The 19,286-nt window shown below is 47.6% G+C and overlaps 1 protein-coding gene across 1 annotated transcript in view; it reads right to left on the bottom strand.

The window, feature by feature from the left end:
• The window catches only part of RFC4 (replication factor C subunit 4), a 138,853-nt gene that overhangs the window by 38,577 nt on the left and 80,990 nt on the right, over window positions 1-19,286 (bottom strand). The window lies entirely within an intron of this gene.

Below are 19,286 nucleotides of genomic sequence, written 5' to 3'. Positions count from 1 at the left end.
CAGCATTATTCTCCATGTAACCACAGTATCTAAGATACAGAGCGGGTTTTACTTGTTTTATTTTCTAAGGTAGATTAGTTTATTCTTTGCTTACTGTTCACAATAGTTTTTCTGCAAAGTGCACATTTTGAAATAAATGTCTCCGGATTAAGCAGAAGTCACGTCTGACATAAAGGAGGAGGAAGCAAAAGGGCAGGGGTGAGGACATTTTTTATTAAAGATTATTTAAGATACCTAGACATTTAACATAAAATACAGATTAAACTAGGGAAGTGATCCCAAGATTCTATATCTATTTCAAAATTTCACATAAAAAGCCAGACTACCGAATATATTGCTAGTCTGGTTTCTGATGCAAAATTATGAAAATTGATACAGAACCGTGATATTGGTTTATTCAGACACACACAAGTGTGGTCACAGCCTATGCCATATTTATGGCCTGTATTTTGTTCAGTATAGGAATTTACTGGTTATACGAAGTAAACCTTATTTAATTAGTTTGTACATTGTTTGCAAGCTACCATTTGACCATTAGGATTTTAACTGATGACATATTAAAAGTTATGCTTTAAAAATTGTAAAAATAGGAATCTTGCTTTTGGTCCAGGTCTTTTCACCACTCCCTTAGTGTACATATGTATTCTACTCCTTGGTACACCACCAGCTTTTGACAAATTAATATTTATCATATTATTCGGATTTATTCTTGCATGATTGTTGGTCTTTGCTGAAATTTAATTATTACTCTGTCCTGTGCAGAACCAAGTAGGATCACTTTCGCTATAAAATACAGTTTCTTAAAGACGTCGTTTCCCTATTTAAAAATATGAGCAGAACTCTGAAAATTGAAGATCCAAGTATGCTCTACGACAGTTTATATTATTCATGGCCTATGGGCTTGGGGAACTTTGCATGTTCGGGTAACAGTGCATATCTAGAAAATAAACCCCTTCACAAAGGAAGGCTTAATTTTTTGGAAAACTGCTCCAAGGACACAGGGCATCCGAAAAGAATTTACAGCGCTTCACTTTTTCCACATTTTGTTATGTTACAGCCTTATTACAAAATGGAATACATTCATTTTTTCCCCTCAAAATTCTACACACAATACCCCATAATGACAATATGAAAAAATAGGATTTTAATTACCTACCGGTAAATCCTTTTCTCGTAGTCCGTAGAGGATACTGGGGTTCCATTTAGTACCATGGGTATAGACGGGTCCACTAGGAGCCATGGGCACTTTAAGAATTTAATAGTGTGGGCTGGCTCCTCCCTTTATGCACCTCCTACCAGACTCAGTCTAGGAAACTGCCAGAGGAGACGGACATACTTGGAGAGAAGGATAGGTAGATAAAGATAGTGGTGAGATTCCGAACCAGCACACACAAACAGAGGAAAGCTATGCTAACCCAACTTTAAACAGGAACAGCAACAGCTGAACCAACAATACTTAACCAAGTAACAGTGCAGGAAGAACGAAGCACCGGGCGGGTGCCCAGTATACTCTAAGGACAATGAGAAAAGGATTTACTGGTAGGTAATTAAAATCCTATTTTCACATTGTCATTATGGGGTATTGGGTGTAGAATTTTGAGGGGAAAAATAAGATTTTACTTACCGATAAATCTATTTCTCGTAGTCCGTAGTGGATGCTGGGACTCCGTCAGGACCATGGGGATTAGCGGCTCCGCAGGAGACAGGGCACAAAAATAAAGCTTTAGGATCAGGTGGTGTGCACTGGCTCCTCCCCCTATGACCCTCCTCCAAGCCTCAGTTAGGATACTGTGCCCGGACGAGCGTACACAATAAGGAAGGATTTTGAATCCCGGGTAAGACTCATACCAGCCACACCAATCACACCGTACAACTTGTGATCTGAACCCAGTTAACAGTATGACAAACGTAGGAGCCTCTGAACAGACGGCTCACAACAATAACAACCCGATTTTTTTGTAACAATAACTATGTACAAGTATTGCAGACAATCCGCACTTGGGATGGGCGCCCAGCATCCACTACAGACTACGAGAAATAGATTTATCGGTAAGTAAAATCTTATTTTCTCTGACGTCCTAGTGGATGCTGGGACTCCGTCAGAACCATGGGGATTATACCAAAGCTCCCAAACGGGCGGGAGAGTGCGGATGACTCTGCAGCACCGAATGAGAGAACTCCAGGTCCTCTTTAGCCAGGGTATCAAATTTGTAGAATTTTACAAACGTGTTCTCCCCCGACCACGTAGCTGCTCGGCAGAGTTGTAATGCCGAGACCCCTCGGGCAGCCGCCCAGGATGAGCCCACCTTCCTTGTGGAATGGGCCTTGACAGATTTAGGCTGTGGCAGGCCTGCCACAGAATGTGTAAGTTGAATTGTGCTACAAATCCAACGAGCAATCGTCTGCTTAGAAGCAGGAGCACCCAGCTTGTTGGGTGCATACAGTATAAACAGCGAGTCAGATTTTCTGACTCCAGCCGTCCTTGAAATGTAGATTTTCAATGCCCGGACAACGTCCAGCAACTTGGAATCCTCCAAATCGCTAGTAGCCGCAGGCACCACAATAGGCTGGTTCAGGTGAAACGCTGACACCACCTTAGGCAGAAACTGAGGACGCGTCCGCAGTTCTGCCCTGTCCGAATGGAAAATCAGATATGGGCTTTTATACGATAAAGCCGCCAATTCTGATACTCTCCTGGCTGAAGCCAGGGCCAGTAGCATGGTTACTTTCCACGTAAGATATTGCAAATCCACCGATTTGAGTGGCTCAAACCAATGGGATTTGAGAAAATCCAAAACTACATTAAGGTCCCACGGAGCCACTGGGGGCACAACCGGGGGCTGTATATGTAGTACTCCTTTTACAAAAGTCTGGACTTCAGGAACTGAAGCCAATTCTTTCTGGAAGAAAATCGACAGGGCCGAAATTTGAACCTTAATGGACCCCAATTTGAGGCCCATAGACAATCCTGTTTGCAGGAAATGTAGGAATCGACCCAGTTGAAATTCCTCCGTGGGGGCCTTCCTGGCCTCACACCACGCAACATATTTTCTCCAAATGCGGTGATAATGTTGTGCAGTCACCTCCTTCCTGGCTTTTACCAGTGTAGGAATGACCTCTTCCGGAATGCCTTTTTCCCTTAGAATTCGGCGTTCAACCGCCATGCCGTCAAACGCAGCCGCGGTAAGTCTTGGAATAGACACGGTCCCTGCTGAAGCAGGTCCCGTCTTAGAGGTAGAGGCCACGGATCTTCCGTGAGCATCTCCTGAAGTTCCGGGTACCAAGTTCTTCTTGGCCAATCCGTAGCCACGAGTATCGTTCTTACTCCCCTTTGCCGTATAATTCTCAGTACTTTTGGTATGAGAGGCAGAGGAGGAAACACATACACTGACTGGAACACCCACGGTGTTACCAGAGCGTCCACAGCTATTGCCTGAGGGTCTCTTGACCTGGCGCAATACCTGTCCAGTTTTTTGTTGAGGCGAGACGCCATCATATCCACCTTTGGTTTTTCCCAACGGTTCACAATCATGTGGAAGACTTCTGGATGAAGTCCCCACTCTCCCGGGTGTAGATCGTGTCTGCTGAGGAAGTCTGCTTCCCAGTTGTCCACTCCCGGAATGAACACTGCTGACAGTGCTATCACATGATCTTCCGCCCAGCGAAGAATCCTTGCAGCTTCTGCCATTGCTCTCCTGCTTCTTGTGCCGCCCTGTCTGTTTACGTGGGCGACTGCCGTGATGTTGTCCGACTGGATCAACACCGGCTGACCCTGAAGCAGGGGTTTTGCCAGGCTTAGAGCATTGTAAATCGCTCTTAGCTCCAGTATATTTATGTGAAGAGACATCTCCAGGCTTGACCATACTCCCTGGAAGTTTCTTCCCTGTGTGACCGCTCCCCAGCCTCTCAGACTGGCATCCGTGGTCACCAGGACCCAGTCCTGTATGCCGAATCTGCGGCCCTCTAACAGATGAGCACTCTGCAACCACCACAGAAGAGACACCCTTGTCCGTGGCGATAAGGTTATCCGCTGATGCATCTGCAGATGCGATCCGGACCATTTGTCCAGCAGATCCCACTGAAAAGTTCGTGCGTGGAATCTGCCGAATGGAATCGCTTCGTAAGAAGCCACCATCTTTCCCAGGACTCTTGTGCATTGATGCACAGACACTTTTCCTGGTTTTAGGAGGTTCCTGACAAGTTCGGATAACTCCCTGGCTTTCTCCTCCGGAAGAAACACCTTTTTCTGAACCGTGTCCAGAATCATTCCCAGGAACAGCAGACGTGTCGTCGGGTTCAATTGAGATTTTGGAAAATTCAGAATCCACCCGTGCTGTTGCAGCACTACTTGGGTTAGTGCTACTACGTCTTCCAGCTGTTCTCTGGACCTTGCCCTTATCAGGAGATCGTCCAAGTAAGGGATAATTAATACGCCTTTTCTTCGCAGAAGAAACATCATCTCGGCCATTACCTTGGTAAAGACCCGAGGTGCCGTGGACAATCCAAACGGCAGCGTCTGAAACTGATAATGACAGTTTTGCACCACGAACCTGAGGTACCCTTGGTGTGAAGGGCAAATTTGGACATGCAGGTAAGCATCCTTGATGTCCAGGGACACCATAAAGTCCCCTTCTTCCAGATTCGCTATCACTGCTCTGAGTGACTCCATCTTGAACTTGAATTTTTGTATGTACAGGTTCAAAGATTTCAGATTTAGAATAGGTCTTACCGAGCCGTCCGGCTTCGGTACCACAAATAGCGTGGAGTAATACCCCTTTCCCTGTTGTAGGAGGGGTACCTTGACTATCACCTGCTGAGAAAACAGCTTGTGAATGGCTTCCAATACCGTCGCCCTGTCTGAGGGAGACGTTGGCAAAGCAGACTTTAGGAACCGGCGAGGGGGAGACTTCTCGAATTCCAACCTGTAACCCTGAGATACTACCTGCAGGATCCAGGGGTCCACCTGTGAGCAAGCCCACTGCGCGCTGAAATTCTTGAGTCGACCCCCCACCGCTCCTGAGTCCGCTTGTAAAGCCCCAGCGTCATGCTGAGGGCTTTGCAGAACCCGGGGAGGGCTTCTGTTCCTGGGAAGGAGCTGCTTGCTGCCCTCTCTTACCCTTTCCTCTGCCTCGGGGCAGATATGACTGTCCTTTTGCCCGCTTGTTCTTATAGGACCGAAAGGACTGCGGCTGAAAAGACGGTGTCTTTTTCTGTTGGGAGGGGGTCTGAGGTAAAAAGGTGGATTTCCCGGCAGTTGCCGTGGCCACCAGATCCGATAGACCCACGCCAAATAATTCCTCCCCTTTATACGGCAATACTTCCATATGCCGTTTGGAATCCGCATCACCTGACCACTGTCGCGTCCATAAACTTCTTCTGGCAGATATGGACATCGCACTTACTCTCGATGCCAGAGTGCAAATATCCCTCTGAGCATCTCGCATATAAAGAAAAGCATCCTTTAATTGCTCTAAAGTCAATAAAATACTGTCCCTATCCAGGGTATCAATATTTTCAGTCAGGGAATCCGACCAGACCACCCCAGCACTGCACATCCAGGCTGAGGCGATGGCTGGTCGCAGTATAACACCAGTATGTGTGTATATACTTTTTAGGGTAGTTTCCAGCCTCCTATCCGCTGGATCCTTGAGGGCGGCCGTATCAGGAGACGGTAACGCCACTTGTTTTGATAAGCGTGTGAGCGCCTTATCCACCCTAGGGGGTGTTTCCCAGCGCGCCCTAACCTCTGGCGGGAAAGGATATAATGCCAATAACTTTTTTGAAATTAGCACTTTTCTATCTGGGTTAACCCACGCTTCATCACATACATCATTCAATTCCTCTGATTCAGGAAAAACTACAGGTAGTTTTTTCACACCCCACATAATACCCCTTTTTGTGGTACTTGCAGTATCAGAGATATGTAAAGCCTCCTTCATTGCCGTGATCATATAACGTGTGGCCCTACTGGAAAATACGTTTGTTTCTTCACCGTCGACACTAGATTCAGTGTCCGTGTCTGGGTCTGTGTCGACCGACTGAGGTGAAGGGCGTTTTACAGCCCCTGACGGTGTCTGAGACGCCTGGGCAGGTACTAACTGGTTTGCCGGCCGTCTCATGTCGTCAACTGATTTTTGTAATGTGCTGACATTATCACGTAATTCCATAAACAAAGCCATCCATTCCGGTGTCGACTCCCTGGGGGGTGACATCACCATTACCGGCAATTGCTCTGCCTCCACACCAACATCGTCCTCATACATGTCGACACACACGTACCGACACACAGCAGACACACAGGGAATGCTCTATTGAAGACAGGACCCCACTAGCCCTTTGGGGAGACAGAGGGAGAGTTTGCCAGCACACACCCAAGCGCTATAATATATATGGGAACAACCCTATATAAGTGTTGTATCCTTATAGCAGCTTAAATATAGTAATATCGCCAAAAAAAGTGCCCCCCCCCTCTCTGTTTTACCCTGTTTCTGTAGTGCAGTGCAGGGGAGAGTCCTGGGAGCCTTCCTCACAGCGGAGCTGAGCAGGAAAATGGCGCTGTGTGCTGAGGAGAATAAGCCCCGCCCCCTATTTCGGCGGGCTCTTCTCCCGGAGTTTGTGAGATCTGGCAGGGGTTAAATACATCCATATAGCCTCAAGGACTATATGTGATGTATTTTTAGCCATAAGAAAGGTATTATACATTGCTGCCCAGGGCGCCCCCCCCAGCGCCCTGCACCCTCATTGACCGCTGTGTGAAGTGTGCTGACAACAATGGCGCACAGCTGCAGTGCTGTGCGCTACCTCATGAAGACTGAAAAGTCTTCTGCCGCCTGTTTCTGGACCTCTTCAATCTTCGGCATCTGCAAGGGGGGTCGGCGGCGCGGCAACGGGACCGGACTCCATGGCTGGGCCTGTGTTCGATCCCTCTGGAGCTAATGGTGTCCAGTAGCCTAAGAAGCCAATCCATCCTGCACGCAGGTGAGTTCACTTCTCTCCCCTAAGTCCCTCGATGCAGTGAGCCTGTTGCCAGCAGGACTCACTGAAAATAAAAAACCTAAAAACTTTTTCTAAGCAGCTCTTTAGGAGAGCCACCTAGATTGCACCCTGCTCGGACGGGCACAAAAACCTAACTGAGGCTTGGAGGAGGGTCATAGGGGGAGGAGCCAGTGCACACCACCTGATCCTAAAGCTTTATTTTTGTGCCCTGTCTCCTGCGGAGCCGCTAATCCCCATGGTCCTGACGGAGTCCCAGCATCCACTAGGACGTCAGAGAAAAATGTCGTCCTAGAGGATACTGGGGTACCATTTAGTACCATGGGGATGTACCAAAGCTTCCAAACCGGGTGGGAGAGTGCTGAGGTTAATGCAGAACTGATTGACTAACCTGAAGGTCCTCAGAAGCCAAAGTATCGAACTTGTAGAACTTTGCAAACGTGTTCGAACCTGACCAAGAAGCTGCTCGGCAGAGCTGTAAAGCAGAGACACCCCAGGCAGCCGCCCAGGAAGAACCCACCGACCTAGCAGAGTGGGCCTGTACAGATTTTGGAACAGGCAAGCCTGCCGTGGAATAAGCATGCTGGATAGTGAGCCTGATCCAGCGTGCAATTGTCTGCTTTGAAGCAGGACAAACAATTTTATTGGGATCATATAGGACGAACAGCGAGTCGGATTTCCTATGACGAGCTGTCCTCTTTACATATACCTTCAAAGCCCTCACAACATCCAAAGACTCTGAAGTAGTGGAAGTGTCTGAGATAACCTGAACCACAATAGGTTGGTTGATGTGAAATGCAGACACCACTTTCGGAAGAAATTGCTGACGAGTTCTGAGTTCAGCTCTGTCCTCATAGAAAATTAAATAGGGGCTCTTGTGAGACAAAGCCCCCAGCTCAGACACAAGTCTTGCTGAAGCCAAGGCCAACAGTGTGACAGTCTTCCACGTAAGATATTTTTACGTCCACCTCCTGTAATGGTTCAAACCAGTCTGATTGGAGGAACTGCAGCACCAAATTGAGTTCCCAAGGTGCCGTGGGAGGCACAAAGGGAGGTTGGATGCACAGAACACCTTTTAAGAACATCTGGACCTCAGGGAGAGAAGCCATTTGTTTTTAAAAGAAAATGGACAAGGCCGAAATCTGGACTTTTATGGAGCCCAGACGTAGGCCCACAGCCACACCTGCCTGCAGAAAAAGGGAATGTCCCAGGTGAAATTCCACCGCAGAATAAGTTCTGCTCTCACACCAAGAGATGTATTTCTTCCAAATATGGTGGTAATGTTTAGACGTTACCCCCTTCCTGGCTTGGATCATAGTCGGGATAACCTTAGTAGGGATCCCTCTTCTGGCTAGAACCAGCCGTTCAACTTCCATGCCGTCAAACATAGCCGCGGTAAGTCCTGTTAGACGAACGGGCCCTGTTGCAGAAGATCCTTGCGAAGAGGTAGAGGCCGCGGATCTTCGAGGAGCATCTCCAGAAGGTCTGCGTACCAGGCCCTTCTTGGCCAGTCCGGAGCAATGAGTTTTGCTTGACCCTTTTCCCTTTTTATTCTTTTGAGAATTCTTGGGATAAGAGGAAGTGGAGGAAACACGTACACCATCTGATAGACCCATGGAGTCGTCAGAGCATCTACCGCCACTGCCTGTGTGTCTCTCGACCGGGAACAATACCGCCTGAGCTTCTTGTTAAGACGAGAGGCTATCATGTCGATTTGTGGATATCCCCACTGATGTGTCAAGCACCTGAACACCTCAGGGTGAAGGCCCAACTACCCCCCCCAGGAGAAGATCGTGTCCGCTGAGGAAGTCTGCTTCCCAAGTTGTCTACTCCCGGAATAAAGACCACTGACAACGCCACAGCGTTTTTTTTTCTGCCCAGAGGAGAATTCTTGACACCTCTGACATTGCTGCTCTGCTTTTCGTTCCGCCCTGTCGGTTTATGTACTTCACTGCCGTCACATTGTCCGACTGGACTTGAATGGCCTCATTCTGAAGAAGATAAGAGGTCTACAGAAGGGCGTTGTATATGGCCCTGAATTCCAGAATGTTGATTGGAAGGATGACTTCCTGACTTGACCATCTTCCTTGAAACTGCACCCCCTGGGTGACTGCTCCCCAACCTCGGAGGCTTGCGTCCGTGGTTAACAGGATCCAGTCCTGAATGCCGAACCTCCGACCCTCGACGAGGTGAGGTCTGTAGCCACCACAGAAGGGATATCCTGGCTTTTGGCGGCAGACGTATTCTCTGGTGCATGTGAAGATGCGATCCGGACCATTTGTCCAACAGATCGAGCTGGAAGGGTCTTGCGTGAAACCGTCCGTATTGAAGTGCCTCGTAAGAGGCCACCATTTTCCCCAGAAGGCAATTGTATAGATGCACCGATATCCAGGTTGGCTTCAGAACATCCCGAACCATCGACTGGATTACCAATGCCTTTTCCAATGGAAGGAACACTTTCTGCGACTCCGTGTCTAGTATCATTCCAAGGAATGGGAGCCTCCGTGTTGGCTTTTGGGTGAGATTTCGGAAGGTTCAGAATCCACCCGTAATCCTGGAGAAGTTTGGTTGAGAGGACAATGCCGTCCAGCAACCTCTCCCTGGACGGCGCCTTTATCAGAAGGTCGTCCAGGTACGGAATTATGTTCACTCCCTGCTTGCGGAGTATAAACATCATCTCTGCCATTACCTTGGTGAATACTATTGGTGCCGTGAAGAGACCAAATGGCAGGGCCTGGAACTGGTAGTGACAGTCCTGCAGTGCAAACCATAGATAAGCCTGATGAGGCGACCAAATCGGAATATGAAGGTACGCATCCTTGATATCCAGAGACACTAGGAATTCCCCTTCCTCCAGACCTGAGATCACCGCTCTCAGAGATTCCATCTTGAACTTGAACACTCTTAAGAACGGGTTCAAGGACTTGCGGTTCAGAATTGGTCGTACCAAACAGTCCGGTTTTGGTACTACAAACAAGTTGGAATAGTACCCCTTGTTGTGTAGATGAGGTGGAACTAGAACAATGGGGGTCATTCCGAGTTGATCGCTCGCTAGCTGCTTTTAGTGCAAACGCTAAGCCGCCGCCCTCTGGGAGTATATCTTAGCAGAAGTGCAAACGAAAGGTTAGCAGAACAGTGCTGAAATTTTTTCAAGCAGTTTCAGAGTAGCTGCAGACCTACTCCTTCCTTGCGATCACTTCAGTTTGTTTAGTTCCTGCTTTGACGTCACAAACACGACCTGCGTTCGGCCAGCCACTCCCCCGTTTCCCCAGCCACGCCTGCGTTTTTTAACACACTCCCGGAAAACGGCCAGTTACCACCCAGAAACACCCACATCCTGTCAATCACTCACCGATCAACAGAGCGACAGAAAAGCATTGCCCGACCTTGTGTGAAACTGCAGTTTTTTGAGAAAGTCGCGTGTGCGCACTGCGGCCCGTACGCATGCGCAGAAATGCCGATTTTTAGCCTGATCGCTGCGCTGCGAACAACGGCAGCTAGCGATCAACTTGGAATGACCCCCAATGACTTGAGTCTGTATGGCTTGCTGCGAAGTTATACTTGCCTCTTGTGAAGCTGGTAAGCCTGATTTGAAGAATCTGTGAGGTGGGAGCTCTTGGAACTCCAGTCTGTAGCCCTGGGAAATAAGATCTATTATCCCAGGGATCCCAGCAATAACTTGACCAGATTTGACTAAAGAATTTTAGTCGGGCTCCCACCTGACAGTCCTCCAATCCTCGTGGTCCACCGTCACGCTGAAGGCTTTGAGGAAGCAGAGCCTGAGCTCTGTTCCTGAACACCGGCAGTTGCTGGTTTGCGTGGTTTACCTCTTGTGCCTCTGGAGGCCGTAGAAGCACCTCTGGATTTACCCGTAAACTTGGCTGTCCGAAAGAAATATAAATTTGGAGCTGAATAAGCTTTCCTGGCAGGAGGAGCAGCGGAAGGAAGATACGTAGACTTACCCACAGTAGCTTTGGAGATCCATTTGTCCAATTCCTCACCAAACAAGGCCTCTCCTGTGAATGGTAGGCCTTCCACGCCTTTCCTGGAGTCCGCATCAGCAGTCCACTGGTGTAGCCACAAGCCCCTGCGTGCGGACACTGCCATAGCGGTGGTGCGTGCATTAAGCAAGCCTACCTCTTTTATGGCTTCCACCATAAAGTTCAGAGTCCTGTATATGCTGCAGGAGTAAAACATCATCCCCCCTAGACAAGGAATCTAACCCCTCAGTTAGGTTACCTGACCATTTAGCAATGGCTTTTGTGATCCACGCACATGCAATAGTGGGTCTCTGGGCCACCCCAGCAGCTGTGTACAATGATTTGATTGTAGTCTAAATTTTACGATCAGCCGTATCTTTTAGGGAGGATGCACCAGGGACAGGCAATACAATTTTTCTTGACAGCTTAGAGGACTGATGTGTCCACTATCGGTGGATTTCCCCATTTTTTCCTATCCTCTAGAGCAGAGGTTCTCAAACTCGGTCCTCGGGGGCACACACAGTGCATGTTTTGCAGGTAACCCAGCAGGTGCACAGGTGTATTAATTACTCACTGACACATTTTAAAAGGTCCACAGGTGGAGCTAATTATTTCACTTGCGATTCTGTGAGGAGACCTGCAAAACATGCACTGTGTGTGCCCCCGAGGACCGAGTTTGAGAACCTCTGCTCTAGAGGAAAAGAAAAAGATGAGAGCAACCTTTTAGGGATTTGAAATTTCTTACCAGGATTAACCCACGGTTCTTCAAACAGGGTATTCAATTCCTTTGACGCAGGAAGTGACTGAGGACTTCTTTTTTACATTAAAATAAGATTCCTCACACTCCTCTAACACCTTATCAGGAATTTGGAGAACATCTCTGATGGCCTCTATAAGAGCCTCTATTCCCTGTGACAGAGTAGCATTCCCCCCCTCCACACCCTCCCCTCCAAATCCACCTCACCCTCCTCCATGTCTGACCCGTCAAAGTCAGACTGCAGGATATGGGCCAGAGATCGCTTTTGCGGACAAATGGGAGGGGATTGAGACGCTGGTTTGGGGACTAAGCCTCTATTCATAAACTAATCCACAGTCTGTCTTAAGTATTGCGTCTCTTTCTCATTGCGGGATAACTTTGTAGAAACATTTGAGATCATTCCCTTAATGGAACTAACCCATTCCGGTTCTGTCCCGCTATTTTGGGAAGGTGCACTGCCCTGAGTACCCAGTAGTGAGCCCACTTGTGAAGAGGAACACTCCGCTGTACAAAAAACACTCTTTGCCTGACATAATGTAATTGTGACAGTGCACACACAGGAAAAGGTTAAGCACAATTAACCCACAAAGAGCCCTTCAGGGGGAGACAGAGTAATTTGGAGCCAGCCCCCACCGCGTCCCTATCGCTAATGCAAAGCTTAGCCGGGTCGCAGACTAAGTAACCTGATATGGGACTTAGTACACTAATAATCTCTCCCCCCTGCTATGACCCGCTGAGGTAATCTTGAGTCAGTCAGCGTCTGTGTCCACTGCAGAGGGAAAACGGCGCTAGTGAGCTGCTGGATCCTCTCATAGTGAAGCCCCATCCCTTCAATGGCATGCAGTCTTCCCACTTTTTTTATACTGGCTGAGGCAATCTCTTGTTTAAAATGGAGAGAAAACCATCTGTTTTTGCCAGAGTGGGTACTGTGTACAGTGTACTGAGACGCAGCTGTGTACTGTGTCTGGAGACACATACCGCCCCGGTTAGAAGCCGTGCGTCTCAGTACTCTCATGCCGCCATAATGGCCGGCGACCCGCTATTTGGGACGCCGGCTTAGTACTCACCCCTCTTCTTTCTTCTGGCTCTGTCAGGTGTGGCGGCGTGCTGCGGGAATGTACACTCGCCGTGGTGGGGCTTGCGAATACTTCCCTCAGGAGCTCAGTGTCCTGTCAGCGGGGAACGGGACCACTAACCCTTCAAGAGGTTGAGCCGTTCCCCCCCCCCCCCCCTAAGTCCCACGAAGCAGACAGGCTGGTGCCAACCAGCCCTGCCTGAAGATAACAAATATAAAATAAATGCAGAAAACTCTTCAGGAGCTTCCATAAGCGTGACCGACTCCTCCGGGCACATTTTCTAAACCGAATCTGGTAGGAGGGGCATAGAGGGAGGAGCCAGCCCACACTATCAAATTCTTAAAGTGCCCATGGCTCCTAGTAGACCAGTCTATACCCCATGGTACTAATGTGGACCCCAGCATCCTCTAGGACGTAAGAGAAACATAAAAAGAATACCTTTCTACAGTATAGAAGTATAAAATGGGAAGCAGTTAGCTTCCCGACAGACTGGATCCCGGCGGTCAATATACCGACGCTGGGATCCTAAAATAGGATTTATTAAAAATAACTAAGAAATCACATGTACATAAGTATTCACAGCCTTTGCGCAATACTTTGTTGATGCACCTTTGGCAGCAATTACAGCCACAAGTATTTTTGAATATGATGCCACAAGCTTGGCACACCTATCTTTGGGCAGTTTCACCTATTCCTCTTTGCAGCACCTCTCAAGCTCCATCAGGTTGGATGGGAAGCGTCGGTGCACAGCCATTTCCTGGAGGTGATAAGGGTCAGCCACAATGGCAGAGAATAGAGAAAGTAAAAGACTTGCCAAACAGGCATTCTAGCAATGTCCTCATCTATTATTGCAGCATTTCTCAATTGTTGTGCCTCAGGTGTGTCACCGGAGAAGCAGAGCCATGCCTGCCAGTGCTCAACCACCGCTGGGACCAGGCCTCACCGCCAATTCTAACTTTGGGCCAGGCAGCGCTCATCTCTTCCAGGTGCTCAGACTTGGCCCGACTATGAAACGCAATGTCACATCATAGGTCACGCAGCCACACGCTACATCGTTGTTCTGCTCGCACAGTGCTCACGGCTCTGTCTTTCTGCAGTGAGTTATTGGCTGATGCATGAAGCAATGAAAAGTTTGATGTGGATCAGTGTAAAAGTTGCCCATATCAACCAATCAGCTTTGAGGAAGCATTTATCAAATACATTCTATAAAATCCTAGGTAGATGCTAATTGGTAGTTATGGACAACTTCACCACTGCTCGATACAACATCCCCATAGTCACTTAGGATGCAGCCACTGCTGGTTGTTGGTGCCACCTGTGAATGAGGTACTGGGAGCTCCTCTCTGCTACAGACAGGTCAGGTAAGTTTTTTGTGTGGGGCTGGGGCAATAATTAATGTGTTTTGTGTGTTTCTTCTGAGGTGGCCAATGTCTGTTTTTTTCCTGTGGGGGCCAAGCCTGGAAAGATCAACATATATTAAATATATGTTGATATCGGTAATTATACCGTATATACTCGAGTATAAGTCGACCCGAATATAAGCCGAGGCACCTAATTTTACCACAAAAAAACTGGGGAAAATTACTGACTCGAGTATAAGCCTAGGGTGGGAAATGCACGGTGCCGGGGGTTTTCATGCTCAGGGTGTCATGCTCGTTGCCAGGGGTTTCATGCGGTAGGTGTCATGCTTGTTGCCAGGGGGTAATGCTTGTTGCTAGGGTAATGCTTGTTGCTAGGGTTGTGCCCCCAGTGCCACATGTACCCCCAGTGACATATCTCCCCACAGTGCCAGATAAAAACATGCCCCCGCTGCTTTGCCCCCAGTAGTTATGCCCCTTCTTTGCCCCCAGTAGTTGTGCCCCCTCTTTCATTGCCCCCAGTAGTTATGCCCTCTCTTTCTTTGCCCCCAGTAGTTGTGCCCCCTCTTTCATTGCCCCCAGTAGTTATGCCCTCTTTCTTTGCCCCCAGTAGTTGTGCCCCCTCTTTCATTGCCCCCAGTAGTTATGACACCTCTTTCTTTGCCCTCAGTAATTGTGCCCCCTTTCTTTGCCCCGTTACTGTGCCCCCGTTGCCGCTTACAAACACACAAAACACACACTAAAACAATACTTACCACTGCCCCGCTCCTGCTTCACGACCGCTTCTTCTGCTGCTGCGCTGCTCCGCTCCGTCTGTCCACCCGCTCCGTCTGGCCGCCGCTCCGTCTGTCCACCGCTCCGTCTGGCCGCCCGCTCCGGCGCCCGCTTCCCGGCACCCGATCATCTCTATGGGAGAGACGTCATGACGTCTCTCCCATAGCAACGCCGCACAGACACTAGAGGTCAATAATGACCTCTAGTGTCTGTCCCTGGAGCCGGCTGCAGCGGACGCCCACACAGCCCACGGCGTCTGCTGCAGCCGTTGACAACTTGACTCGAGTATAAGCCGAGGGGGGCTTTTTCAGCATAGAAAAATGTGCTGAAAAAGTCGGCTTATACTCGAGTATATACGGTATATTATATTTTATAGTAAAACTGAAGGTGTTCCTTCTTAAATTTTAAAATCTTGATCAGTGTGCAGATATTGATAAGGTTGAAAATCACGGCATTATAGAGTTAAAACTTGGGCAGTTTCCAAAGTGAGAAATCCAACTGGAAACTAAGGGAGAGTACACACTAGGTAGATATTGGCATGAGTTGCCATATCGGCACAACAAATCGTGCATATCACCTAGTGTGTACACACTATTGCTTTCGGTCGAACTTGCTGCAAGGCCATCCAGAAGATATCGCATGCGACCCAATGCATATTAATGAAGGAAGGAGCAATCAACATTCCGTCATTCACTAAACCTTACTGGTTGTGTACGACCAATCCGGTATGGTCTGGGCCTAAGGGAATTCTGCCCAACCATCGAGGCACTTGCCCGTCGTTCAGGTGTGTAGCCGTCCTAACTGTAGAATAGAAACTGGAAAGTGTCAGTTGGTAAGACAAATTAATCTAAAAGAAGCAAAAAGACTTGGTGGTGATTTTCACAAATATGTAAGTAAGAAATAAGAAACTAGATCTTTAGCAAAACAGGGCTTGGCAGCACACCTGGGGGAACACAAGACCATTGAAAAAGGAAGTAAAAGCAAAGGTCTCTTTAAATTGGCTGGATATGAGGACAGTCTGGCACGATATGCAAACAATCCGAACGGGAGTTTAGACTGGTTTAGCCATTTTAACGTTATATTGAATTTCTGGCGAAACTGCAGTCTTTTCGGAAAGACGTCAGTTTTCGACTTTTTCAGGTCGGAAGGGGTTCTGGACCTATTCAATCCCCGGCTTTTTGTTCTAACAAGTCGAGGAATTCGACTTGTCGGAAAGCACGTGGATCGGCAGCCGATCCGCGTGCTTCTGTCTGAAACGGGACCAAATTCGACAGGTTTTGGTCCCATTTTACGACAATCTCAATCAGACTTAAAAAAAAAGTCTGATTGAGCAGGGCATTCCCCCGGCCGGGTTCCTCACTCCCGGCAGCGCACCCGGGCCGCTGTTGACAGCCCCCCCCCCCCCCCCCGGCCGCCACTGCTGACACCTACACCCGGCAGCCGCTAGCAGGACGGGACACCGTGAACGGGCAAATCCAACAGTCTGTTTTGGCTCAAATCCGACAGTCGGATTGGGCGGCTCATTGAATAGGGCTTGTCGGATCCATTCCGACAAATGCATGTCGGAATGGATCAGACTTTAATTGACCCCATGGGCACCCAAACACAATTGAATAGTGACAATTATTTGGGCGTCTAAAATGTCCCGTTTAGACGCCCAAAACAATTGAATCGGCCACATTGAGAGCTGATTTCAAGTATGTTGCGACAACAGAACAGTCCTATTAGTGAGACACAGAAGAGCACTTCTCCCAAAAGACACAAGGAATAATGTACATCAAGGAGAACGGCAACTGTATACATACATATTCCAAAGTATAGTGACCACTTAAAGAAAAGCACCGGTAGATTTCATGATCAAAACATGCAAACACAAAAGTGATCACAGGAAGAGATGTTCCGCAGGATAGGTGCATTAACAGGACCATGGCATTTCAGTTCGAAGTTTTTCCTTTTCTACCCATATTAGCAACATAAAAATTCAAAAGAAAGCGAGAACAAGAGCATCACTCACACACATAGGGGTAAATGTAAAAGCCTGCGAACTGCAGGCATCGGCAGGTTTTGTGCAAGTCTGCCAGATGTTTTAAAGTAGGATGATTAAAAATGATTTGTACATAAGGCAGCCTCACACAGAACCTGCAAATGCCTGCAGTTCGCAGGCTATTACATTTAACCCATGGTCTAGAAAAAGTCAAAAGCACACCCTGAGAGCTGTGCTGAGGCCAAATGGTAGGGCCTGGAAATGCTGAGCACCTACTGCAAAACAGAGGAGTTAATGATGGCACTTCCACGTGGCAACATGAAGGTATGTGTTCTTTTTATCTATAGGCGCTAAAAATTCACCTGCCTCCATAGCGCTAATGACCGAACACAGGGACTCCATTCTGAATTTCGAAATATTGAGATAAGGATAGAGGTGCTTTAAATTCAGAATCAGACAAGGACCAGTCTGACTTTCACACCAGTAAGAGGTTTGAGTAAAACCTGCACCTCTGTTGGCAAAGAGGAACCGGAATGACAACTAAGGAATTCAAATGAGAATACTGCAGAAAGAAGAGCCATTCTTTTGGACGGATCTCAAGAAAGAGGTATGGCAAAATATCACAAGGGCTTTGGTCCTGGTAATTTCAGAATGTATTCCCAGGACACAATTCCGCTTACCCATAAATTGGGAATTGACTGGAGCCAGACCTCTCTGCATCTGAGATAATGGAATGGGGCCCTCAAAATGTCATGCCGCCTGCTTCTCAGTCTGCCTGGTACCTGTACATTGAAACCCTGTTGAGGCATGGCCTCTGAAGGATCCTCTACGAGAGAACCTTGACATGTCTCAATAGGACTGTGACCTGCCCCTGTCAGGGAGGCGAAAGGACAGAAACCTACGAGCCCTTGTCCTGGCAGATCAAAACGGAGATAAGAACTCCAGTAGTAATTATCTTTGTAAGATCAGGCCCAAATATAAATTCCCCTTTACATCTTCCAAAGTACGCTTAGATTCTCGATCAGCGTCCCATGATCTAAGCCAAATTGTCCTTCTAGCAGAAACTGCTATGGCTGAGATACGTGACTGTAGAAATGCCACATCTAAAGAAGCATCTGCAATATAAATACAGGTTGAGTATCCCTTATCCAAAATGCTTGGGACCAGATGTATTTTGGATAACGGATTTTTCCGTCGTTTGGAATAATTGCATACCATAATGAGATATCATGGCGATGGGACCTAAGTCTAAGCACAGAATGCATTTATGTTTCATATACACCTTATACACACAGCCTGAAGGTAATTCTACCCAATATTTTTAATAACTTTGTGCATTAAACATAGTGTGTGTACATTCACACAATTCATTTATGTTTCATATACACCTTATACACACAGCCTGAAGGTCATTTATTACAATATATTTAATTACTTTGTGTATTAAACAAAGTTTGTGTACATTGAGCCATAAGAAACAAAGGTTTCACTATCTCACTCAAAAAATTCCATATTTCGGAATATTCCGTATTTCGGAATATTTGGATATGGGATACTCAACCTGTAGTAGCCTTGTGTATCTGGTTCACTAATGCAAGGAGATCAGAAAAATCTCCTTCAGCCTGAAGTCTTGACACCAGCCGTTCTGTCCTGGGACTCTATTGCCTTGCTGACCCAGGCAATAGCCAAACTCAGATGAAGAGCAGTGCTTGCAAATGAAAACATGGATTTTCCTGTCAGTCTGATCCTTCAATGTGACTGCAGGAATGACTGTATCCTTAGTTAATCAGGCTGAGCATCCACTCTAGACTTACCAAACCTTAATGTCCTTGTCCAAAAAAGGATATCTGAACTGCCTGGGAATTTGCCATTTCTTTTCAGGCTTAAGCCAAGGCTCATTTAAGATAGCCAAGGTGCAGCCACAAGTCCGAAAAGGAGGCGTAGCTATTTGTGGTGGTGAAGCCGTCTCGCCATCACTATTGGGGGCGTAAGTGTTGTGCTTCCCCCAAGCTCGCCCCTTAATGTGATTAGATTCAATGCGCATGGCATCTATTGACGCGGCAGCAGCATGGCACCAGGCAGTCTGCTTGTGTAGAGCACTACGTAAAGGGCAGGGCACATTTTGCCGTTAAAAATCGGACTAAAACAGCCAATAGTAGTGAAACACCCCTAACAACCACAGTAAATCTACAAAGGCAGCAGCCTTACAGCAAGTAAGGGTAAAAAGCAAGCAAAAACGATCTAAACATCCCCAAAAATGGAAAACGACCACTGCATTTTAAAAGCACCACTTGATATTAGTATCCTTTAACCATAGGGTTAACAAACGCCTTATGCAACAGTTAGCAGTAGAAGTTAAACATA

Source organism: Pseudophryne corroboree, chromosome 4 (assembly GCF_028390025.1).
Source record: "Pseudophryne corroboree isolate aPseCor3 chromosome 4, aPseCor3.hap2, whole genome shotgun sequence".
Classification (NCBI taxonomy): domain Eukaryota; kingdom Metazoa; phylum Chordata; class Amphibia; order Anura; family Myobatrachidae; genus Pseudophryne; species Pseudophryne corroboree.
This window is presented reverse-complemented; position numbering and strand designations above follow the sequence as displayed.